Raw genomic sequence first — 25,732 nt, 5'->3', positions numbered from 1 at the left:
CGCTTGGCTCTCCCTATGACTGCTTTTTGGTGGGGCTGGAACCGTTGGAGTTTTCTGTATATCTTCCCTTCGGTTCAGTAGTTGCTTCTGATGATGCTCAAATTGGAGATGTTTATAGACAGCAAGTCCATTCTGGCTTCCTGGTGTCATGCTCAACCACAGACTCCGGCTCCGGTGGCATGGCGTTCTAACTTGCACATTTTGCCATGGTTCCTCTTCCGAAAAAATAGTCAAAAGAGATTCCTTGCAGGGTCAAGGCTGTTCTACAATCTTCTCATTTTGTCTTTTTTTACTTCAATCTGTAACCATCTGTATGGTCCGCAGGCGGCGGCTCAATTGGTGTCCCACCTATTCCTTTCGTCTCATGGATAGTATGAATTTTCTTGGCAAAAGTTTCGTCTTGTCTCTTCGTCGCTTGCCTTTCTGAAGGTTTGAGGTGCTGTTTCTTTTCTGTCCTGTTTGTTTGTGGACCGGTTGCCTGCTATCGTTTGGCACTGACTGAGAAGTTTTTACTTGCATTCTGCCCGGATAGTTCTTCAGGGCAGTTTAGCAAATTGTCCATTGGAAATTACCCATGGTGCCTCGTCGCTAAGACTTGTGAGAACAGTTAGCCATGTAGTGTCTGAAGTGCTGAAACTAAGTGTTATGGTCTGATCACCTTCATTGGAGTGTAGAGTGGCAATTTCAGCGCCATCTATGGGTCTGCACTCTAACCTCCCCTGGTATTGGACATTACAAGGACAACGCCATCTACTGGTGGTGGCATGGCAGCGATGAATGACTTCTGTTTCCTGCCCTAGTCAGCAAGAAAGGTCACCATGGATGTCCTCTGGTGGAAGGCGTGTCACAATCAGCGCCATCTGTTGTGCTACAGAGCATAATGTCAACTCCCAAGTGAATGCAACCCGTTCTCGCAAATTTAATAAGTCAATATTGACTTATTAAATATGTGCATAGGTGACATACTTAACATAATAGATACCCTTAAAAAGATTCATAGAAAACACCGACCTTACCTAACCTTGTTAGTATCTTAAGATAAGCATCTTATTGCTTCGTAATTACAATTATTACTTAACCTATACCTATTATAGGTTAGGTAATAATTGTAATTACGAAGCAATAAGATGCTTATCTTAACATACTAACAAGGTTAGGTAAGGTCGGTGTTTTCTATGAATCTTTTTAAGGGTATCTATGATGTTTAGTATATCACCTATGCACGTAGTTAATAAGTCAATATTGACTTTACGAATTTGCGAGAACGGGTTGGTGAATGAGTGTTACCACCTGGTTTCCCCCAGTGTACCGTCCATTTAACTGATGACATTTTATGTTCACAGAGGTGACGTGTGGAAGCAGTTGTACTGAGGAAGGCAATTTATCTTGGGCAGTCCATGTACTCTCAGTTTGGTCCTGGAAGACGACCAAGTAAGCCGCCGCCGATCTAAGCAGTGTGTTAGCTGCTGATTTACAGTAGTGATAGAGACCGGCGTACCCCGGGAATGGCTTGAGAGAGTAATAGACGACAGTGAGGTGCCTATATTGAAGTGCTGCTAGCCGGTTGCTAGAGGCTTCTACCAGGGGTTAGCTACCCCTCTATATGATTGTTTGTGACCCTGATCAGCGTGAGGCTGAAGTCCTCTGCCAGTGAGTAGCTGGAGGGCGATAGTGGGGTGTAGGCACCTTACGATACTGTCAGTGGGCTGGCCCACGTGAAAGGTGAACTCGCCAGTGTTTATCGGTACATGTGCACAAGGTAGAAACATTCTAGCTGATGAACCTTGCCAATGTAAAAGTCCTGCGTGAAAGTGACACTACTGTATATATGTGTAGTCATAATCTATTTAATCTAATGTCATTTAACGGTAAAGGTGTAAATATTGTCACGTGGAGGTGGTGGGCCAGGGCTCTGCTAGCACTCAGCTGCTAGGGGCTCAAAAGGCCGAATACTCAGCCCCTCCGACTCCCGGGATTCACCGGAGTCTCCTTGGTCACACAGGAGAGGACCAACAATGCCCACCTCCGCAGGTCTTTGCTTCGACCACAAAAAAGGTGCCACTGATTCACCCTGGAAGCCCTTCAGTCGAACACGGGGAAACTGCTGTTAACAGTTCCGGCCTAGACCCGTGGAGGAGTGAAGGAAGACTCAGGCTTACCTTATACCCATAACCTCCCTGAGTCTTGCCTGCCAGACAAAAAGGTTGCAGGAACTCCTTTCCCACCTGTCTTCTCTATCTTCTTCTTAACAAGGTCGCCAGTTGGGTTATCATATCTGCACCCCAGCAATGCAGTTCAGTGGGTGTACTATATATTGTTTGTAGCCAGAAGATTGCTACTCCCATAGATCTGCTACTAGACTGTCGGCCCAGGGTACTCTCCCAGGAAGGTCTGTGTGGCCTTACCTCTCTCTAGCCACTACGTTACTAGTTGCCACCATTCAGACACTGATACTGATCGGATGGCTAAGGGCACACTTTTATATAGGTCCGTGCTGTCTTTACCACTCTCCAGGCAATAAGAACTTCTATAGAGAATGTAGTGTTCCCGAGGTGGTACTATGATAACCTTCGTGTATGCTCATAGAGAAATATTATAAATGGAGGCACACTTAAACACAGTGATAAAATGTGTGAATTTACTGACGCAAATTACATGATCACACATACAATCACAAGTAATACATGAATATGAAAATAAAGATAATAAGTCTGGAGATCGTCAGCCTCTTCTTCCACGACCTCCAACACTCCTTCAACTGGGCAGAAAGACAGGAGTCCCAAACTCTCTCACAGAAGGGCCTCTTCACCACGTCGGCGCCTCTTCTTCACTGTCCTGCCACCCATACACACTGTCCCCTCTGACAGTCCTGGACACAAGCTGCCTTGCAGCCTATTCTACTACTAAAGTATTAATGTCCTGTTGCCACATACATTAGTAACTATTGTGGCCTAACTAGCCTACTCACACAAGGGGTAATGGGAGGAAAAATGATCTACCTTGCATTCCTGGCTCACGACGCCTGTCCCTCGATGGTGTGAGGTTCCCACGCTTCCCAAGTCGATCCTTGACGATCCAGGAACGTTCCACAGGTCCTCAGGTGTCGTGGAACCTTCGCGTCGTCGCCGTTCCAATCCCTGAGATTCAGCTACCCCAATCCTGGTTCATCGATAGGCGCTGAGCTAATCACTATTTTCCCTTCACTTGATCTTTCTCATTAGCTGAGCTAATCACTCGCCCCTTCCACAAGGCGTTGCTCCTTGTCCTAGGCACGGTGTCGTCCTTCCAAAACCCTCAGTGGATGTGACCCGGTCACAGCTAGGCTTGCCCGCCACACCTTTTCAGACCCACAACGTCCAGCGTCGCCGCCCAGCGTCGTCGCCGAATATTTTCCAAGTTTGGCACTCTTTCGCTCAATAAACTTGGTTCCTTTTTGCTTCCCGGAAGCGCGGGGTCTCCAATATATCCGATGGGCTGCGATAGCCTGCACTAATCCACTAAGAAAGGCTTGTAGAGCCTCTAATCCTTGAGAGCTAACCGAGGTGCGTCCTGTCGCTTCCAAGGTCAGGTCAACTCTGACGTTGGCGCCGCCCGGGGCACTCGGTGAAGTCACGGCGGGCCCTGATTGGTCGCCCGCGACCTAAGTCGGCCAATCCGCGATCGGCTAGTGTCCCTTCCAAAAGGTCATATCTGCATTAGGGGATACTCTTTCATTTTATAACAGGGCGCCAATTTTCCCTTACTTACAACTTATAATGTAACTTCCTTCCCTTAACTGGCAGCCGGTCTGGTCGCCACATATATCAAGACTCCCTGAACCTCAGAGAATCAGTAGGGAGAGCTGATATGACTCTTAAAGCAGGCAAACGAAAGAGATAGGAGAGGGCACCATAACAATATATAGGTGAATATACTCCTATAGGGAACTGTGTATTGTTCATCCCCCCCCCCCCCTTATTCTTTATTGCACTATATAGCAAATTCTTGAAAGCATATTACCGACTTGGGGTCGGATACACTAAACAAGGTTAATCCATCAAGAACCCGGTTACTAGTCCTAAGTGGCCGTAACACTAAAACAGATTGTGTTCAGCATTCTTAATTGTTATGATGTGGCATCGCATGCAACTTAAACATTTGTTGCCAGAATGACAGACAAAAAGATCCTAATCTATTTGGATTTAAAAAATGCTTTAAACCCGGTAAGAAGGGATGCAAAACTCCATGCTGTTCATCTTCATATCTCTTCGCCCTATACATGTGTTCGTTCATGCTGCAGTTAGGACCTAAAGCTGCTATTTGACGGGCACCACATTGACTTGTGTAAAGGTGTCCAATTGAGTGACCTTGTTTCTCTTTTTTTTCTGGTTATTACCCCACTCTCCGCTCAGCTCGTTGCTGCCGTGAGGGGGGGGGGGGCTTAGTGGGCGCCTGCCGGAGTGTGATGCTCCTTGGGACAGTCCCCTGTCCTTTTGTAGCCTTGTGCTCCTGCTGCTGTCCTCTCCAATTGTGATGAACACCTTTTCCTTCTGTTTCGTTTTTCTCCCCCTCTTCTCCTATCTGCTTGCCATTTCCTGCCGACCTTTTGCTTGTTTTGGTTATTCCTTTGGACTTCTTCTATTTTGACGTCCGGGTGCTTGGGGAGGCATACTCTTGCACCCGTAGAACTGTAGTACCAAACGTCGAGAGCGAGGGGAACCTTTTATTGTCAATCCCCCTTTCGTCACTGAACCCGATCTCGACGGACTGTCGGTTCTTAAGGTGGCGTTTGTGGGGCGTATACTCACGATGCACCCCTAGGAGGCCCCGGCGTGATCGGCGATAGCTTCTTGTTGGATGTCCTGCCTCTAATTGTGGCTCCATGGTGGGTGTGGGGGCACATTCGTGAATGAATATTTCTTTTCATAGCGATGATAAACCCTGTTTCAACTGTTTCTGCTTTACCTTCTCAGGCTCGTGGGGTGGACGACCAAGCCCCCGAGTCGGTCCGTGTTGGAAGACCGGGCTCTGTAGCCTCCGCTGCATTGGGCCCCGACCTTGCTCCTCCTTTGACCTCTCTGACTCCTCCCCTCGGCTCCCCTCCCTCTGTGGTTGGGTCGAGCCCCAAGCCCCCCAGTGGTGACTACCTCGTTCCCTGGCGCGGCTTTCTCTCATTGTGACTACTGCGCTTTTTACCCCCGTGACCTCCGAAGGTTCTCACCACAGTTCCCACCACAGCCGCACTCGCACGATCCCTTCCCATAATAGTACTTACAACGCCTTGTTTGGTCCCACTACGTGGGCTAAATACTTTGATCTCCACCTTCTGGATTCTACTCCTCCTGACGACTTCTCCCTCCATAAACACCTTGTTGATTCAGTAGATGCCTCTGTTACTTTTAACTCCACCAGTTACGGTACACGTGTCGTCGCTGCTCCTTCTCAGGATGCAGCTACTTGCTTAGCCGCTTTGTCCTGCATTGGCGAGACCCCTGTCCGGGTCTCAAAGAACGTTCGGTTAAATGCCAGTGTTGGCACTGTTCTCCTCCCACACCATGTTGCAACTGGTGTTTGGGACCTCAAAGATTGCCAGGAGGATATTAAACATATCCGCGAAGCCCAAGGCCATTCTGTCCTCCAGGTGGACACGTTTACTCGACCCCCTCGTGGTCATCGCCGTCAACCCCTTCGAGTTGTAAAAATCACCTTTGATAGTAGGGCCCTTCCGCCCTCTGTTATTCTTGCTGGTGTCAGATGCTCCGTTCAGGAGTACATTCCCTCTCCTAGACTATGCAATAAGTGTTGGAAGTTCGGGCACGGTGTCCTCAAATGCACCAGTACTGTGTATCTGTGCCCCTTGTGTGGGGACGATAGTCATTCTAAGTCAGAGTGCGCTTCTCCCCAGGCTCGCTGCCTCAATTGCGGTGAAGCCCACCCTACCTTCTCACGCTCGTGTATGCACTACAAACTCGAGGACGCCGTCCTCAACTTGAAGCACCGTGATCGTCTGTCTTTTCCTGAAGCGAGACCCCAAGTTCGTCGTCTCGCCCCTTTCGCGGGCGTCTCCTACGCTCGCGTGTTGCGTTCTACCTCTCCTCGTCCTTCCCGTCTTCCTCAGTCTCACAACCGTTTCTAGGCCTTAAACCCGGCCACACCCACCCACCGCCTCCTCTATTCCTTTTCCTCCTGTCCAAGGTGGTCTCCCTCCCGGTTTTCCATCTGGGATTTCCCCCCCTTCCTACCCATTCTGCCATGTCTCCTTTGTCTTCTTCCCCATCTCTCCCCACTCTTTCTTCCCGACCCTCCCCCTAGTCTCTTGACCCGCCACGCCACCTGTCGGTCCAGGCTGATATCCATCATCCTCCCAGCGACCTTCGTGTTGTTCGCTCTCGTTCCTCTTCTCCTGCTGAGACCATTGAGTCTGTCGCCCGGTACGTTGTTACTGGAACGCCTGTCTCTTCGAGTCAGAAACGTAAGCCTGGCTCCTCTCCTTCTCCCTCTCTGGTGGGTAAGAAGGTTTCGTTTTCTTCCTCACCCCCTCTGACTCTGTCACTACATCCCCTCCCATTTCCGTAGTCGAACCCCCTGTCTCTGATATGGAGGATTCTTCCGCCCCCAATTCCCTCTCTGTTGCTGCCCTTCCTGAGGTGCGCTCCTTGCTTTCTGCCATTCCCCCCCTCCTCCAACTGTCCTTGCCAGCCCCTCTCAGTTGTCTCCTCCTCCTCCGGACCCCGTCAGTCCGCCTCTGGTCTGTTCTCTCGCTCCCTTCCCTCTCTCCTTACTAAGTTTACCAATGCCCCCCTAACCGTGATTTTGCCGACCGTGCTCCTGATCCAGACCCTGATCCTGAGATTCTTTAATACACTGTGTTCCACTTTACCTTTATTTCTATTTTGTTCTCTGTTACTGTCCCTTCTCTTTGGTAATGTCTATTCTTCAGTGGAATATTCGTGGATTTTATGCCAACTTCCATGAACTCCAACTTCTAATTACACAGTTTATGCCACTTTGTGTTTGTCTCCAGGAACCAATGCTTGGTGCTCGTCCTGGTCACTTTCCTGGTTATTCCTTTCTTTCTCCCCTCCCCCCCCCCTCCCCAGCTCTTGCTGGGGCCCATAACTCTACTGCTCTCTTAATTCGTTCTGATATTCCCTTCGTCCCCTTACTTCTTCCGTCCTCTATCCATTGCTCTGCTGCCCGTGTTTTTGTGGGTAAATGGTATACAGTTTGTTCCATTTATCTCCCTCCAAATGTCCCTCTTTCCCTTCCTGATCTTAAGCACCTCCTGGACTCCTTGCCAGAGCTGATGCTCCTCTTGGGTGATTTCAACTGTCGACATTCCCTCTGGGGTGATGTTCTGACAAACACCCGAGGCGTCTTCTCGAACCGTTCGTCCTCGCTTCATCTCTATCTCTTCAGAATTCTGGTGAGCCCACTCATGTACACTTTCAAACTCGCACCCTTTCCTGTCTTGATCTTTCTCTCTGCTCGTCGTCCCTCTACTTAGATTTCAGGTGGCAGGTTCTTGATGACCTCCACAACAGTGATCATTTCCCCATCCTCGTTTCCTTTTTCTCTTTCCACCCTCATCTTTCCTTCCCTCGGTGGCAGTTTGCCAAAGCTGACTGGTGCCTATTCACCCTCCGTGCTACTCTCTCTGACCTCTCCTCTCTGCCTCTTCCTCGTGCCCTCCTCCTTTTTTTATGACACTGTCTTCAACGATGCCCTCGGCTCTATCCCTCGCTCTTCCTCCCGGGGTACACGGAAGTGTGTTCCCTGGTGGAATGTGGACTGTGCTCGGGCTGTCCGCTGTAAGCGTGCAGCCTGGAAAAAGCACCGCCGCCGGCAGCCGGCTATATCTTTTATTCTGTTTCGGAAGGCAAGTGCGGTGGCCCGTAGGACCATCAGTACTGCTAAACGTGAAAGTTGGAAATCTTATGTTACCACCATTACGTCCGATACTCCTCTACCGCAGATCTGGAAGAAGATCCGCAAGATTGCGGGCAAGTTCGTTTTGATGTCTCGCCGGTTCTCCACCTCCGTGGGACACTTGTAGCGGATCCTGTGCAGGTCGCGGCCGAACTGGGTTCCCACTTTTCTTCTGTTAGCTCTGGTTCTCATCTTCCTCAATCCCTCCTTCTCCATAAGCCTGTTCTTGAATCTTCTCCTTTCGATTTCCACACCAATCTCCGCCTTCCCTATAACGATCCTTTCTCTCTTTCTGAACTTCAGTCTGCCCTGGCCCTCTGTGGATCTACAGCAGCGGTCTCGGATGACATTCATTATGAGATGCTTTGCCATCTCCCTCAGTGCACGTTTCAGTATTTACTGGATCTGTATAACCAGGTCTGGGAGTCGTCGACCGTCCCTGAGGACTGGCTCGATGCCGTTGTACTCCCTATTCGGAAACCAGGGTCTCTCGGTACGTCTCCTAAGGACTTCCGCCCTATTGCTCTCACGAGTTGTTTGCAAGCTGTTTGAGCGTATGGTAAATGTTCGTTTGATGTGGTTTTTGGAATACCATCACCACCTCTCTCCTTCTCAATCTGGTTTTCGCAAGTGCCGCAGCACGACTGATGTCCTGGTGAACTTGGAGGTCTATATTCGTACTGCATTTGCTGCGAAGACCTCCGTTGTTGCTGTTCTTTTTGACCTGGAAAAGGCTTATGACACGACTTGGAGATACCATATTCTGTCCCAACTTCGTTCTTTTGGCCTTCGTGGTAATCTCTCTCTCTTCCTTCAAAGCTTTCTCTCTCGTTGTACCTTACGAGTCAGGCTTGGTGCCACTCTCTCTGCCTCTTTTCGGCAGTGTGAAGGTGTGCCCCAAGGTAGTGTTCTGAGTACCACTCTTTTTCTGGTTGCCCTCAATGGTCTCCTTTCCTCCCTTCCTTCTGGCATCTTCTCCGCTCTTTATGTTGATGATCTTACTCTTTGCTGTCGAGGTGATGATTCGCCTCTCCTTCAACGGCGGCTTCAACTTGCGATTGATGCCGTGTTATCTTGGGCCACCAATCATGGCTTCAAGTTCTCTACTACTAAGACTTGTGCCATGACTTTTACTCGGAAGCGGGTCGTTCTAAGTCTCTCTTTGTCACTTTATGGTCATCCCCTTGAGTACAAAGATTTCACAAAGCTTCTGGGGTTATTCTTTAACACTCGTTTGTCTTGGTCGCCCCATGTCTCTTACCTCCGCGTGGAATGCTCTAAGGCCCTTAACCTACTTAAGGTTTTGTCCCAAACTTCTTGGGGAGCGGATAGGCGCACGCTCCTCTATTTGCATTCCTCTCTCGTCCTGTCTAAGCTCGATTATGGGTTCCCTGCATACTCTTCTGCTTCTCCTTCTATTCTTCGCCGTCTTGATCCTTTGCACCATACTGGGTTGCGCCTCGGCTCTGGTGCTTTTCGTTCCACTCCCGCCCTCAGCTTGTACGCTGACACTGGCTTTGTCTCTCTGGGATCGCCGTGATCGCTACAGTCTTCGCTATCTAGCGCGATCCTTAAAGCATCCTCACTCTCGCCTCTATCGTGCTTTGACTTTTACCCCTCCTGTAGTTCCTGTTCCTCTTCACCACCTTCCTCTTTCTGTCCGTTTGTCTCGCTTACAAGATTCTCTTTCGGTTCGTCTTACTAATGTTTCTCCTTGTATTGTTCCCTCCTTGCCCCCGTGGAGGGTCCCCCCTTCCCAAATTTTGTACTTCTCTGACCCGCATCACTAAATTTTTTACCCCTCCTACAGTTCTGAAACGCCTCTTCCTTGAGCACTTTTCTTCTCACTCCCACTCAGTTCCCATCTTCACCGACGGGTCAAAGTCTGCTGACGGTGTGGGCTACTCTGTTGCTTTTCCTGACCACACTTACATGTGTCGCCTTCCTCCGGAGGCTAGCATCTTCACAGCCGAACTCTATGCTATTCTCTATGCTCTTCGTCTCCTGCTTTCCCGGGGACAATCCTCCCTCGTGGTAGTAGTTGACTCTCATAGTGCCCTCATGGCTTTAGGGTCCTTTAGCCCAGTCCACCCTGTGGTCATCGAGATTCAACATTGGCTGTTTCTTATCTCCAGGAAATTTAAGTCGGTTGCGTTTTGCTGGGTTCCCAGCCATGTTGGTGTCTCTTTAAATGAGCGTGCGGATACTGCCGCTAAGGACGCTATCCTCTCTTGTCCCATCTCCCATAAAGGTGTTCCTTATTCTGACTTTTACACAGTTATTCATGCCTCCATCCTTGCCCGATGGCAGAGTTGTTGGTCTTCTGTTATTGGTAACAAACTGCGTACTCTTAAGAGTCGTGTGTCCCAGTGGCCTTCCTCCTGCCACCGTAACCGGCGGTGGTAAACGGCTCTGGCTAGGTTACATATTGGCCATACCCGTTTAACTCACGGTCACTTAATGGAGCGCCGCCCTGCTCCTTATTGTCCAAATTGCATTGTCCCTCTTACGGTCGTACATATCCTTGTTGAATGTCCTGACTTCCAGGATGAGTGTGTGTCTTGTTTTCCGACCGTCCCCCGTGGTTGCTTGTCCATCAATAGAATTCTTGGCGACTCTTGATACTTTTGATATCGTTCGCCTTATGCGTTTTTGTTCCCGTAGTGGCATCCTTGGTAATATTTAGCGCTCTCTGATTATCCCCCACATTTGATGGTGCTACATAGCCTTCCTGGTTTGGTGCCTTCTATTGATAATTACTTACTTCTGCTTATTAAAGAAGTCTAGAGATCCTGTCCATTTGGCTCTTAGATTATGGTTTCCTAGCTGGTTCCCCTGACTTCCTTATGTAGGCCATCAGAATAATTTGGGAACAAGGAGCGAAACTGGGATTCATCCTTGACTCTTCTACGTGTGAGCCTCCCCCATCAAATTCATTTTAATTCTAATAAAATATATTTTGCCTGATATCTACATTACTCGACCAGAAGATAGCATGCTCTTCGAAGCTTCTATTCGGTCAAATACCATAAACGAGATAATTGGTATGATGATAGCTGTCCTGAAAAGGATTGATGAGAGTACTGAAGACATTGAGGATCATGGCACACATCTTATCCCCAGATGTGTGCTTTGCAGGATTAACATATTTTCTGAGATATTCTCCCTCTCGCAATAACCCCCCCCCCCTGCCCATGCTAGTTGAATTAGACTGCTTACAGAAACCTATGCCAGAAAACTTTCTTAAACGTTCTTTCAATCACTCGGGGTTGAGACTGACGGGATAATTGACCCTTTCCCGTCAGACTTGGGGGGGACCTCGGTGTTCACACAGTCACCCAGATTGCTGTTTAGGAAACCTCCGCAGCAAATGACAATTTGGAGAAGTGACCCCCTCCCCGCTCAGCTCGTTGTTGCCATGAGGGGGGCTTAGTGGGCGGCTGCCAGAGTGTGATGCTCTTTGGGACAGTCCTCTGTCCTTTTCTAGCCTTGTGCTCCTGCTGCCGTCCTCTCCAATTATGCTGAGCACCTTTTCCTTTTCCTTCTGTTTCGTTTTTCTCCCCCCTCTTCTCCTATCTGCTTGCCATTTCCTGCCGACCTTTTGCTTGTTCTGGTTCTTCCCTTGGACTTCTTCTATTTTGACGCCCGGGTGCTTGAGGAGGCATACTCTTGCACCCGTAGAACTGTAGTACCCGACGTCGAGAGCAAGGGGAACCTTTTATTGTCAATCCCCCTTTCGTCACTGAACCCGATCTCGACGGACTGTCGGTTCTTAAGGGGGCGTTTGTGGGGCGTATGTTCACGACGCACCCCTAGGAGGCCCCAGCATGATCGGCGATAGCTTCTTGTTGGGTGTCCTGCCTCTAATTGTGGCTCCATGGTGGGTGTGGGGGCACATTCGTGAATGAATATCCCTTTTTGTAGTGATGATAACCCCTGTTTCGACTGTTTCTGCTTTACCTTCTCAGGCTCGTGGGGTGGGCGACCAAGCCCCCGAGTCGGTCCGTGTTGGAAGACCGGGCTCTGTAGCCTCCGCTGCATTTGGCCCCGACCTTGCTCCTCCTTTGGCCTCTCTGACTCCTTCCCTTGGCTCCCCTCCCTCCTCTGTGGTTGGGTCGAGCCCCAAGCCCCCAGTGGTGACTACCTCGTCCCCTGGCGCGGCTCCTTCTCTAGTTGTAACTACTGCGCCTTTTAACCCCTCTCTCTCTGGGGGTTCTCACCGCCGTCCTCGTCACGGCCGCCCTCGCTCGATTCCTTCCAGTTCTGCTACCTATCAAGCCTTGTTTGGTTCCGCTTCGTGGGCCAAATATTTTGATCTCCTCCCTCTTGATTATGCGCCTCCTGACGATTTCTCCCTCCATAGGCATCTCGTTGATTCCGTGGATGCCTCCATTACTTTCAACCCCACTCGTCTTGGTACACGTGTCGTTGCTGCTCCTTCTCAGGATGCTGCTTCCCGCTTGGCTGCCTTATCCTGCCTTGGCGAGACCCCTGTTCGGGTCTCGAAGAACACTCAGTTGAATGCCAGTGTTGGCACTATTCTGCTCCCGCCCCATGTTGCAACCGGTGTTCGGGACCTGCGCGACTGCCACGACGATATTCGACATATCCTTGCTGCCCAAGGCCATTCTATTCTCCAGGTGGACACGTTTACTCGTCCCCCTCGTGGTAGTCGCCGTCAACCCCTCCGGGTTGTGAAGATTACCTTTGATGGTAGGACCCTTCCACCCTCTGTCATTCTTGCTGGTGCCAGGTGCTCTGTCCAGGAGTACATTCCTTCTCCTCGGCTCTGTAACAAGTGCTGGAGGTTTGGGCATGGTGCCCTCCGCTGCTCTGGGACTGTCTCTCTCTGTCCTTTGTGTGGTGGCGAAGGTCACTCTAAGTCGGAGTGCACTTCTCCCCAGGCTCGTTGCCTCAACTGCGGTGAGGCCCATCCTACCTTCTCCCGTGCGTGTGTCCATTACAAGCTTGAGGCAGCCGTCCTCAACTTGAAGCACCGGGAGCGTTTATCTCTTCCTGAGGCGAGACGCCAGGTTCGCCGGCTCCCGCCTTATGCTAATATCTCTTATGCTCGCGTGTTGCGCTCTTCCTCTCCTCGTCCTTCCCGCCTTCCTCACTCACAACCGTTTCCGGGCCTTGGACCCTGATACGCCCACTGCCCCCTCCTCTGTTCCTTTGGGTTCTCTCCCGAAGGATCCACCTCCTGGTCCTCAGTCTGGGGTTCCCCTTCTTTCTACCCAGTCTGTCGTGTCTCCTGTCTTCTTCCTCGTCTCCCTCTGTTCCTCCTTCCCATCCTTCCCCTCCGTCTCTTGACTCTCCCCGCCGCCTGTCGGTGCGGGCTGATGTCCATCGCACTCCAAACGGCCGTCACGTGTGCTCTCGTTCGGCTTCTCCTGCTGAGACGCTAGAATCCGTTGCCCAGTACGTGGTTGCTGGGACACCTGTCTCTTTAAGTCAGAAGAGTAAGCCTGGCTCCTCTCCTTCCTCCTCCCCGGCGGGTAAGAAGGTTTCGCCTTCTTCCTCGGCCCCTACTTCTGCCTCTCTCGCTCCTTCCCCTCCCATTTCGGTGGTTGCGCCCCCTGTTCCTGCTATGGAGGTTTCTTTAGCCCCGCTTCCCTCTCGGTTGCTGCCCTTGCTGAGGTTCGCTCCCCTCTTTCTACCCCCCTCTTCCTGCTGCTGTCCTTTACTGCTCCTCTCCGTTGTCTCCTCCTCTTCCTCCTCCTCCGGACTCCGCCCGTCCACCTCCCGTTTCCTTCCCTCCGTCTTTGCTCAGTTTACCCATGCCCCCTAACCCTGACTTTGCTGATCCTGATCCCGACCCTGATATTCTTTAACGTGCTCTGTTGCTCTTTCGCCTTTGTTTCTTCCTTGTTCTCTGTTTTTGTCCTTTCTCTTCTCGTCGTTGTCCAATCTTCAATGGAACGTTCGAGGTTATTACGCCAATTTCCTCGAACTCCAACTTCTGATTTCCCGGTTTTCGCCCCTTTGTGTCTGTCTCCAGGAGCCGATGCTTGGTGCTCGTCCTCGTCGTTTTCGTGGCTATTCCTTTCTCTTCCCCACCCCCCCCCCCCAGCCGTTGCTGGGGCTTCTAATTCTTCTGCTCTCTTGAATAGTGCTGATGTTCCCTTTGTTCCTTTACTTTTTCCTTCGCCTCTCCATTGTTCTGCTGCTAGTACCTTTGTGGGGAAATGGCACACAGTTTGTTCCATTTATCTCCCCCCGAGTGTCCCGTTTTCTCTTCCTGATTTGAAACGCCTCCTTGACTCCTTGCCGGAGTCTGTGCTCCTGCTGGGTGACTTCAATTGTCGTCATTCTCTTCGGGGTGACGTTCTGACGAATACCCGGGGTCGCCTTCTTGAGCCGTTTCTCCTCTCTTCTTCCCTGTCTCTTCTGAATTCTGGTGAGCCCACTCATTTGGACTCTCGGACTCGCACCCATTCTTGTCTTGATCTTTCTCTCTGCTCTTCTTCTCTTTACTTAGATTTCACGTGGCAGGTTCTTGATGACCTCCATGGAAGTCATTATTTCCCCATCCTTGTTTCCTTTTTCTCTTTTCGCCCTTCCCTCTCTTTCCCTAGGTGGCAGTTTGCTAAGGCGGACTGGACCCTATTTACCTTCAGTGCTACTCTCTCTGACCTCTCCCTTCTGCCTCTATCTCGCGATCTCCTCCTTTTTCATGACACTGTCTTCAACGCTGCCCTCCACTCTATCCCTCGCTCTTCCTCTCGGGGTCCACGGAAGTGCATTCCCTGGTGGAATGCGGACTGTGTTCGGGCTGTCTGCTGTAAGCGTGCAGCCTGGAAGAGGCACCGCCGTAGGCAGACGACCGATTCTTTTCTTTTCTTTCGGAAAGCGAGTGCGGTGGCCCGTAGGGCCATCCGTACGGCTAAACGTGAATGTTGGGCATCTTATGTCTCGACAATTACGTCCGATACTCCTCTGGCCCATATCTGGAAGCGTATCCGCAAGATAGCGGGTAAGTTCGTTCCCGATGTTTCACCGGTCCTTCACCTCCATGATACTCTTGTGGCGGACCCGTTGCAGGTCGCTTCCGTACTGGGTTCCCACTTTTCTTCTGTTAGCTCTGGTCTTCATCTTCCCCAATCTTTTCTTCTTCGTAAACCTGTCCTTGAGTCTCGTCCTTTAGATTTCTGCACTCATCTTCAGCTTCCCTATAATGATCCCTTCTCTCTCTCTCAACTTCGTTCTGCCCTGGCCCTCTGCGGTTCTACGGCGGCGAACTCCGATGGTATTCATTATGAGATGCTTCGCCATCTCCCTCCGTGCACGTCTCAGTATTTACCGAGTCTGTATAATCGGATCTGGGAGTCGTCATCAGTCCCTGAGGACTGGCTCGATGCCGTTGTCCTCCCTGTTCGCAAACCGGGGTCTCTGGGTACTTCCCCTAAGGACTTTCGCCCTATTGCTCTCACAAGTTGTGTCAGCAAACTCTTTGAACGTATGGTTAACGTTCGTCTGATGTGATTCCTGGAACACCATCACCTCCTCTCCCCTTCTCAATTTGGTTTCCGCAAGTGCTGCAGCACGACAGATGTCCTGGTGAACTTAGAGGTCTATATTCGTACTGCTTTTGCTGTGAAGACCTCCGTTGTTGCCGTCCTTTTTGACCTGGAAAAGGCTTACGACACCACTTGGCGATATCAAATTCTATCTCAACTTCATTCTTTTGGCCTTCGTGGTCATCTCCCTCTCTTTCTCCGCAGCTTCCTCTCCCGTCGTTCCTTTCGGGTGCGCCTTGGTACCGCTCTCTCTGCCTCTTTTCAGCAATACGAATTTGTGCCCCAGGGTAGTGTTCTGAGCACTACTCTTTTTCTGGTTGCCCTCAATGGTCTTCTTTCCTCTCTTCCTTCTGGTGTCTTCTCCGCTCTCTATGTCGATGATCTTACCCTTTGCTGTCAGGGTGATGATTCGCCTCTCCTTCAGCGCCGGCTTCAACTTGCAATTGATGCCGTGTCGTCTTGGGCTACCGATCATGGCTTCAAGTTCTCTAATTCTAAGACTTGTGCCATGACTTTTACGCGGAAACGGGTTGTTCTTCGTCCCTCTTTGTCACTTTATGGTCATCCCCTTGAATACAAAGATTCCGCGAAGCTTTTGGGGTTATTCCTTGACACTCGTTTGTCTTGGTCTCCCCATATCTCTTACCTCCGTGTTGAGTGCTCTAAGGCCCTTACCCTCCTTCGGGTCTTGTCCCATACTTCTTGGGGGGCAGATAGGCGCACTCTCCTTGCTTTACATTCCTCTCTCGTCCTGTCTAAGCTCGATTATGGTTGCCCTGCTTACTCGTCTGCTTCTCCTTCTCCTACTCTTCGCCGTCTTGATGCTTTGCACCATACTGGGTTGCGCCACAGTTCTGGTGCCTTTCGTTCGACTCCCATCCTTAGCTTGTATGTTAACACTGGCTTCCTGTCTCTCCAGGACCGCCGTGATCGCTACTGTCTTCGCTATCTTGCGCGGTCCTTACAACATCCTTCCTCTCGCCTCTGTCGTGCTTTAACTTTTACCCCTCCTGCGGTTCCTGTTCCTCTTCACCACCTCCCTCTTTCTGTCCGGTTATCTCGCCTCCAGGATTCTCTTTCCGTTCGTATTTCTAATGTTTCTCCTCGTGTTGTTCCTTTTTTGCCCCCATGGAGAGTCCCTCTTCCGCGGTTTTGTACATCCTTGACCCGTATCACTAAAGCTTTTACCCCTCCTACGGTTCTAAAACGCCTTTTCCTTGAGCACTTTTCTTCTCACTCCCGCTCCGTTTCTGTCTTCACCGATGGGTCAAAGTCGGCGGACGGTGTTGGCTACTCTGTTGTTTTTCCTGATCGCACTTATCTGTGTCGCTTACCTCCAGAGACTAGCATCTTTACAGCAGAACTTTATGCTATTCTCTATGCTCTTCGTCTCCTGCTTTCTCGTTGTCAGTCTTCCTTTGTGGTTGTTGTTGACTCTCGTAGTGCCCTCATGGCTCTCGGGTCCTTTAATCCGGTTCATCCAGTAGTTGTTGAGATCCAGCATTGGCTGTTTCTTGTTCACAGTAAATTTAAGTCAGTTGAGTTTTGTTGGGTTCCCAGCCATATTGGTGTCTTTAAATGAGCGTGCGGATGCGGCCACTAAGGAAGCTGTCCGCTCTTGTCCCATCTCTCGTAAAGGCATTCCGTATTCCGACTTTGACCCGGTTATCCATTCCTCAGTCCTTACCCGTTGGCAGGCTTCTTGGTTCTCTGTTACTGGTAACAAGCTACGTACTCTTAAATGTTGTGTTTCCTCGTGGCCGTCCTCCTTCCACCATAACCGGCGGTGGGAAACAGCTCTGGCGAGGTTGCATATTGGCCATACTCGCTTAACCCATGGTCACTTGATGGAGCGCCGCCCTGCTCCTTATTGTCCTAGTTGCATTGTCCCTCTTACTGTCGTGCATGTCCTTCTTGAATGTCCTGACTTCCAGGACGAGGGTGTGTCTTGCTTTCCGACCGCCCCTCGCGGTCACCTGTCCCTCAATAGAATTCTTGGTGACTCGGATAATTTTGATATCGTTCGCCTTATGCGTTTTTGTTCTCGTATTGGCATCCTTGGTGATATTTAGCGCCCTTTGATTATTTTGCGCATTTGATGGTGCTACATAGCCTTCCCGGTTTGGTGCCTTCTTTTGATAATTACTTACTTACTTGCAGCAATATTAATTTGATTTTTTTTTATTAATTATCAATTTTTTAATTATTTATTTAATTAAATTGTAAGTTTATTTTATTTAAAGCGGTGGACTGTGTTCATCAGCTTCACATAGTAATTTCTCACACACTTGGTTTTTATATTCATTAATTATAAATAACTAAAGCAATTGATTAGCTAAGATAAGAATTTGAATTACTTAAATATAATAAGGTTTATAATGATATAAGGAAACATCAGCTTAGCTGTGCTAGAGCTGAAGCTTGGGCCGGAATACATCTAAGTCACGTGGGTCCAGATCCTTGACTCATCGACAATGGATTTATGCGCCATCCCTCTGGGTGGTACCAAGCACATCTCTCTGGGTGGTACCTGGCACATCCCTCTGGGTGGTACCAAGCACATCTCTCAGGGTTTTAACAAGCACATCTCTCTGGACGGTACCAAGCACGATCTTGCTCGTAGTCTGGACTCCAGCTTACCGACAGTTTACATTATAACCTTGTACATAAAACTTATTGAATTATTAAATCACGAATTAGTGAGATTTATTATCAGGAATGCTTAACTCTCAGGTCAGGTCTTCAGACCTTGTAACCGCATCAGACTAGTAAAATAGGAATGGCCACTCCCTATCACTGTCAGAAATGGAACAAGGCCTTTTCTTTATTGTTGACGAGGTCGATCAGTAGTGAATTCCATAGTAATCTAGATTATATGCGAAGGAAACCAGCACCACGTCACGTGTGTCCCAATATATAATTTATTCACAATTTATAGTGAATTTACAAGATATTGCGAATGCAACCCTCAAGACTGGATGCATTACGTTTTAAACATACGTGAATGTTTGTTAATTTAGTCCCCCTCCCCGCTCAGCTCGTTGTCGCCGTGTGGGGGCTTCGTGGGCGGCTGCCGGAGTGTGATGCTCCTTAGGACAGTCCTCTGTCCTTTTCTAGCCTTGTGCTCCTGCTGCCGTCCTCTCCAATTCTGCTGGGCACCTTTTCCTTTTCCTTCTGTTTCGTTTTTCTCCCCCCTCTTCTCCTATCTGCTTGCCGTTTCCTGCCGACCTTTTGCTCGTTCTGGTTCTTCCATGGCCTTCTTCTATTTTGACGCCCGGGTGCTTGAGGAGACATACTCATGCATCCGTAGAACTGCAGTACCCGACGTCGAGAGCGAGGGGAACCTTTTATTGTCAATCCCCACTTCGTCACTGAACCCGATCTCGACGGACTGTCGGTTTCTTAAGGTGGCGTTTGTGGGGCGTATACTCACGACGCACCCCTAGGAGGCCCCGACAAGATCGGCGATAGCTTCTTGTTGGGTGTCCTGCCTCTAATTGTGGCTCCATGGTGGGTGTGGGGGCACATTCGTGAGTGAATTCTTCTTTTCGTCAAGATAATAACCCCTGTTTCGGCTGCTTCTGGCTTACCTTCTCAGGCTCGTGGGGTGGTCGACCAAGCCCCCGAGTCGGTCCGTATTGGAAGACCGGGCTATGTAGCCTCCGCTGCATTGGGCCCCAACCTTGCTCCTCCTTTGGCCTCTCTGACTCCTTCCCCTGGCTCCCCTCCCTCCTCTGTGGTTGGGTCGAGCCCCAAGCCCCCAGTGGTGACTACCTCGTCCCCTGGCGCGGCTCCTTCTCTAGTTGTAACTACTGCGCCTTTTAACCCCTCTCTCTCTGGGGGTTCTCACCGCCGTCCTCGTCACGGCCGCCCTCGCTCGATTCCTTCCAGTTCTGCTACCTATCAAGCCTTGTTTGGTCCCGCTTCGTGGGCCAAATATTTTGATCTCCTCCCTCTTGATTCTGCGCCTCCTGACGATTTCTCCCTTCATCGACATCTCGTTGATTCCGTGGATGCCTCCATTACTTTCAACCCCACTCGTCTCGGTACACGTGTCGTTGCTGCTCCTTCTCAGGATGCTGCTTCCCGCTTGGCTGCCTTATCCTGCCTTGGCGAGACCCCCGTTCGGGTCTCGAAGAACGCTCAGTTGAATGCCAGTGTTGGCACTATTTTGCTCCCGCCCCATGTTGCAACCGGTGTTCGGGACCTGCACGACTGCCACGACGATATTCGACATATCCTCGCTGCCCAGGGCCATTCTATTCTCCAGGTGGACACGTTTACTCGTCCCCCTCGTGGTAGTCGCCGTCAACCCCTCCGGGTGGTGAAGATTACCTTTGATGGTAGGACCCTTCCACCCTCTGTCATTCTTGCTGGTGCCAGGTGCTCTGTCCAGGAGTACATTCCTTCTCCTCGGCTCTGCAACAAGTGCTGGAGGTTTGGGCATGGTGCCCTCCGCTGCTCCGGGACTATTTCTCTCTGTCCTTTGTGTGGTGGCGAAGGTCACTCTAAGTCGGAGTGCACTTCTCCCCAGGCTCGTTGCCTCAACTGCGGTGAGGCCCATCCTACCTTCTCCCGTGCGTGTGTCCATTACAAGCTTGAGGCAGCCGTCCTCAACCTGAAGCACCGGGAGCGTTTATCTTTTCCTGAGGCGAGGCGCCAGGTTCGCCGGCTCCCGCCTTATGCTAATATCTCTTATGCTCGCGTGTTGCGCTCTTCCTCTCCTCGTCCTTCCCGCCTTCCTCAGACTCGCAACCGTTTCCGGGCCTTGGACCCTGATGCGCCCCCTGCCCCCTCCTCTGTTCCTTTGGGTTCTCTCCCGAAGGATCCTCCTCCTGGTCCTCTGTCTGGGGTTCCCCTTCCTTCTACCCGGTCTGTCGTGTCTTCTGTGTCTTCTTCCTCGTCCCCCTCCGATCCTCCTTCCCATCCTCTTCCTCCATCTATCGGCTCTCCCCACCGCCTGTCGGTGCGGGCGGATGTCCATCGCTCTCCTAACGGCCGTCGTGTGTGCTCTCGTTCGGCTTCTCCTGTTGAGACACTGGAATCCGTTGCCCGGTACGTAGTTGCTGGGACACCGGTCTCTTTAAGTCAGAAGCGTAAGCCTGGCTCCTCTCCTTCCTCTTCCCCGGCGGATAAGAAGGCTTCGCTTTCTTCCTCAGCTCCTCCTTCTGGCTCTGTTGCTCCTTCCCCTCCCGTTTCAGTGCTTGCGCCCCCTGTTCCTGCTATGGAGGTTTCATTGGCCCCTGCTTCCCTTTCGGTTGCTGCTCTTGCTGGGGTGCGCTCCCCTCTTTCTACTCCCCCTCCTCCTGCTGCTGTCCTTGACGGCTCCTCTCCGTTGTCTCCTCCTCTTCCTCCTCCTCCGGACCCTGCCCGCCCACCTCTGATCTGTTCTCCCGTTTCCTTCACTCCGTCTTTGCTCAGTTTACCCATGCCCCCTAACCCTGACTTTGCTGACCCTGATCCCGACCCTGATATTCTTTAACGTGCTCTGTTGCTCTTTCGCCTTTGTTTCTTCCTTGTTCTCTGTTTTTGTCCTTTCTCTTCTCGTCGTTGTCCATTCTTCAATGGAACGTTCGAGGTTATTACGCCAATTTCCTCGAACTCCAACTTCTGATTTCGCGGTTTTCGCCCCTTTGTGTCTGTCTCCAGGAGCCAATGCTTGGTGCTCGTCCTGGTCGTTTTCGTGGCTATTCCTTTCTCTCCCCCCCCCCAGCCATTGCTGGGGCTTCTAATTCTTCTGCTCTCTTGGTTCGGGCTGATGTTCCCTTTGTTCCTTTACTTTTTCCTTCGCCTCTCCATTGTTCTGCTGCTCGTATCTTTGTGGGGAAATGGTACACAGTTAGTTCCATTTATCTCCCCCCGAGTGTCCCGCTCTCTCTTCCTGATTTGAAACACCTCCTGGACTCCTTGCCGGAGCCTGTGCTCCTGCTGGGTGACTTCAATTGTCGTCATTCTCTTTGGGGTGACGTTCTGACGAATACCCGGGGTCGCCTCCTTGAGCCGTTTCTCCTCTCTTCTTCCCTGTCTCTTCTGAATTCTGGTGAGCCCACTCATTTGGACTCTCGGACTCGCACCCTTTCTTGTCTTGATCTTTCTCTCTGCTCTTCTTCTCTTTACTTAAATTTCACGTGGCAGGTTCTTAATGACCTCCATGGAAGTAATCATTTCCCCATCCTTGTTTCCTTTTTCTCTGTTCGCCCTTCCCTCTCTTTCCCTAGGTGGCAGTTTGCTAAGGCAGACTGGACCCTATTTACCCTCAGTGCTGCTCTCCCTGACCTCTCCCTTCTGCCTCTCTCTCGCGCTCTCCTCCTTTTTCATGACACTGTCTTAAACGCTGCCCTCCGCTCTATTCCTCGCTCTTCCTCTCGGGGTCCACGGAAGTGCGTTCCCTGGTGGAATGCGGACTGTGCTCGGGCTGTCCGCTGTAAGCGTGCAGCCTGGAAGAGGCACCGCCGTAGGCAGACGACAGATTCTTTTCTTTTCTTTCGGAAAGCGAGTGCGGTGGCCCGTAGGGCCATCCGTATGGCTAAACGTGAATGTTGTTCATCTTATGTCTCAACAATTACGTCCGAGACCCCTCTGGCCCAGATCTGGAAGCGTATCCGCAAGATAGCGGGTAAGTTCGTTCCCGATGTTTCACCGGTCCTTCACCTCCATGATACTCTTGTGGCGGACCCGTTGCAGGTCGCTTCCGAACTGGGTTCCCACTTTTCTTCTGTTAGCTCTGGTCTTCATCTTTCCCGATCTTTCCTTCTTTGTAAACCTGTCCTTGAGTCTCGTCCTTTAGATTTCTGCACTCATCTTCAGCTTCCCTATAATGATCCCTTCTCTCTCTCTGAACTTCGTTCTGCTCTGGCCCTCTGCGGTTCTACGGCGGCGGGCTCCGATGGTATTCATTATGAGATGCTTCGCCATCTCCCTCCGAGCACGTCTCAGTATTTACTGAGTCTGTATAATTAGATCTGGGAGTCGTCGTCAGTCCCTGAGGACTGGCTCGATGCCGTTGTCCTCCCTGTTCGCAAACCGGGGTCTCTGGGTACTTCCCCTAAGGACTTTCGCCCTATTGCTCTCACAAGTTGTGTCTGCAAACTCTTTGAACGTATGGTTAACGTTCGTCTGATGTGGTTCCTGGAACACCATCACCTCCTCTCCCCTTCTCAATTTGGTTTCCGCAAGTGCCGCAGCACGACAGATGTCCTGGTGAACTTGGAGGTCTATATTCGTACTGCTTTTGCTGCGAAGACCTCCGTTGTTGCCGTCCTTTTTGACCTAGAAAAGGCTTACGACACCACTTGGCGTTATCATATCCTATCTCAACTTCATTCTTTTGGCCTTCGTGGTCATCTCCCTCTCTTTCTCCGCAGCTTCCTCTCTCGTCGTTCCTTTCGGGTGCGCCTTGGTACCGCTCTCTCTCCCTCTTTTCAGCAATACGAAGGTGTGCCCCAGGGTAGTGTTCTGAGCACTACTCTTTTTCTGGTTGCCCTCAATGGTCTTCTTTCCTCTCTTCCTTCTGGTGTCTTCTCCGCTCTCTATGTCGATGATCTTACCCTTTGTTGTCAGGGTGATGATTCGCCTCTCCTTCAACGCCGGCTTCAACTTGCAATTGATGCCGTGTCGTCTTGGGCCACAGGTCATGGCTTCAAGTTCTCTACTTCTAAGACTTGTGCCATGACTTTTACGCGGAAACGGGTTGTTCTTTGTCCCTCTTTGTCACTTTATGGTCATCCCCATGAATACAAAAATTCTGCGAAGCTTTTGGGGTTATTCCTTGACACTCGTTTGTCTTGGTCTCCCCATATCTCTTACCTCCGTGTTGAGTGCTCTAAGGCCCTTACCCTCCTTCGGGTCTTGTCCCATACTTTTGGGGGGCAGATAGGCGCACTCTCCTTGCTTTACATTCCTCTCTCGTCCTGTCTAAGCTCGATTATGGTTGCCCTGCTTACTCGTCTGCTTTTCCTTCTACTCTTCGCCGTCTTGATGCTTTGCACCATACTGGGTTGCGCCTCAGTTCTGGTGCCTTTCGTTCGACTCCCATCCTTAGCTTATATGTTGACACTGGCTTCCTGTCTCTCCAGGACCGCCGTGATCGCTACTGTCTTCGCTATCTTGCGCGGTCCTTGCAACATCCTTCCTCTCGCCTCTGTCGTGCTTTAACTTTTACCCCTCCTGCGGTTCCTGTTCCTCTTCACCACCTCCCTCTTTCTGTCCGGTTATCTCGCCTACAGGATTCTCTCTCCGTTCGTATTTCTGATGTTTCTCCTCGTGTTGTTCCTTCTTTGCCCCCGTGGAGGGTCCCTCTTCCGCGGTTTTGTACTTCCTTGACCCGTATCACTAAAGCTTTTATCCCTCCTACGGTTCTAAAACGCCTTTTCCTCGAGCACTTTTCTTCTCACTCCGGCTCCGTTTCTGTCTTCACCGATGGGTCTAAGTCAGCGGACGGTGTTGGCTACTCTGTTGTGTTTCCTGATTGCACTTATATGTGTCGCTTGCCTCCGGAGACTAGCATCTTTACAGCGGAACTTTATGCTATTCTCTATGCTCTTCGTCTCCTGCTTTCTCGTTGTCAGTCTTCCTTTGTGGTTGTTGTTGACTCTCGTAGTGCCCTCATGGCTCTCGGGTCCTTTAATCCGGTTCATCCAGTAGTTGTCGAGATCCAGCATTGGCTGTTTCTCGTTCACAGTAAATTTAAGTCAGTTGAGTTTTGTTGGGTTCCCAGCCATATTGGTGTGTCTTTAAATGAGCGTGCGGATGCTGCCGCTAAGGAAGCTGTCCGCTCTTGTCCCATCTCTCGTAAAGGCATTCCGTATTCCGACTTTTACCCGGTTATCCATTCCTCAGTCCTTACCCGTTGGCAGGCTTCTTGGTTGTCTGTTACTGGTAACAAGCAACGTACTCTTAAATGTTGTGTTTCCTCGTGGCCGTCCTCCTTCCACCGTAACCGGCGGTGGGAAACAGCTCTGGCGTGGTTGCGTATTGGCCATACTCGCTTAACCCATGGTCACTTGATGGAGCGCCGCCCTGCTCCTTATTGTCCTAGTTGCATTGTCCTCTTACGGTCGTGCATGTCCTTCTTGAATGTCCTGACTTCCAGGACGAGCGTGTGTCTTGCTTTCCGACCGCCCCTCGCGGTCACCTGTCCCTCGATAGAATTCTTGGTGACTCGGATACTTTTGATATCGTTCGCCTTATGCGTTTTTGTTCTCGTATTGGCATCCTTGGTGATATTTAGCGCCCTCTGATTATTTTGCGTATTTGATGGTGCTACATAGCCTTCCCGGTTTGGTGCCTTCTTTTGATAATTACTTACTTTCTTGTTAATTTAGTATTATTGATGAGGTAAAAGTCACATTTTCTTTAATACGTAGAAAAATGAATCGCAATTCTTCGTGTTTCTACTAACATTATCTTACCATTCATTTAGGAATTCTACACAACAACAGAAATATGTTTTTGAAGTGTACTTAATTTAATAGAAATTAATTAAATTTTATTCAACATGGTGGGAAATTTCCCAGAGTTGCAACGCCCCATGAAGGTGACTTTCTATTTGTGCTCCTCTCTCCCTTGTCAGCAACTGGCGTGTGTTTTACACTACAGGCAATCTGAAGTTCAGTGGCTCCTTACTTTGTGGCCACAATCCACATCGAATATCAGTGCATTTGCAGCAAGGTAGATGTTAACAGATACAGTTAGCATGGCCAACTGTGCCAAGACCACAGAGTTCTGGCACTCATTGAAGTTCATGACATCATTAAGGAGAGCATTATCACTCAGCATTCTATCCATAGTCTCAAGATTCTCCAACATGTCTCTGACTCGTCACATCCACGAAGTTATCTAGCATCTCTTCTCAAGAGCTGCCCTCAGTACATTAAAACAGAAGGATCGGGGAATCAGGCCATTGTTGTTAGCAACACAAATTAACTCTTCGTTGCTAACACTGCAAGAAGATTAATCACCCAGGAAACAGCCACCATCCAAAAACCCAGTTAGCTTGGGTTTGGTGTTTGTGAAAAGCTGTGAAGCTGCATCACGACCAAATATAGCAATTTTCACAGAGCAGAGGGCTCGATTTTAAAGATGCGTTCAATTATGACAGAAGAGACCTTATTTTCCGAGTCCTTCATAGCTCTCTCTTCTGTATTCCTTCGTCCACTGTAGAAGTTGAAAGGTTTGGCATTCAGGACACAATGACATAAAGAGGAGCCTTTCCATAGCTCAGTGCCCAGCAGAGAATGAAATGGAATTTTCAGGGGAAAGCGCCAAGCCATTACGGTTATATAGCACTGGGAAAGGGTCAGGAT

The 25,732-nt window shown here is 50.2% G+C and overlaps 1 protein-coding gene across 1 annotated transcript in view; it reads left to right on the top strand.

Moving 5' to 3' along the window:
* Positions 1 to 25,732, top strand: part of LOC123753771 (uncharacterized) — a 230,397-nt gene that overhangs the window by 163,225 nt on the left and 41,440 nt on the right. The gene's annotated exons all lie outside the window — the stretch shown is intronic.

Source organism: Procambarus clarkii, chromosome 87 (assembly GCF_040958095.1).
Source record: "Procambarus clarkii isolate CNS0578487 chromosome 87, FALCON_Pclarkii_2.0, whole genome shotgun sequence".
In the NCBI taxonomy this organism is placed as follows: Eukaryota; Metazoa; Arthropoda; class Malacostraca; order Decapoda; family Cambaridae; genus Procambarus; species Procambarus clarkii.
The sequence above is the reverse complement of the archived record's forward strand: the minus strand, read 5'-3'. Positions and strand labels throughout refer to the sequence as shown.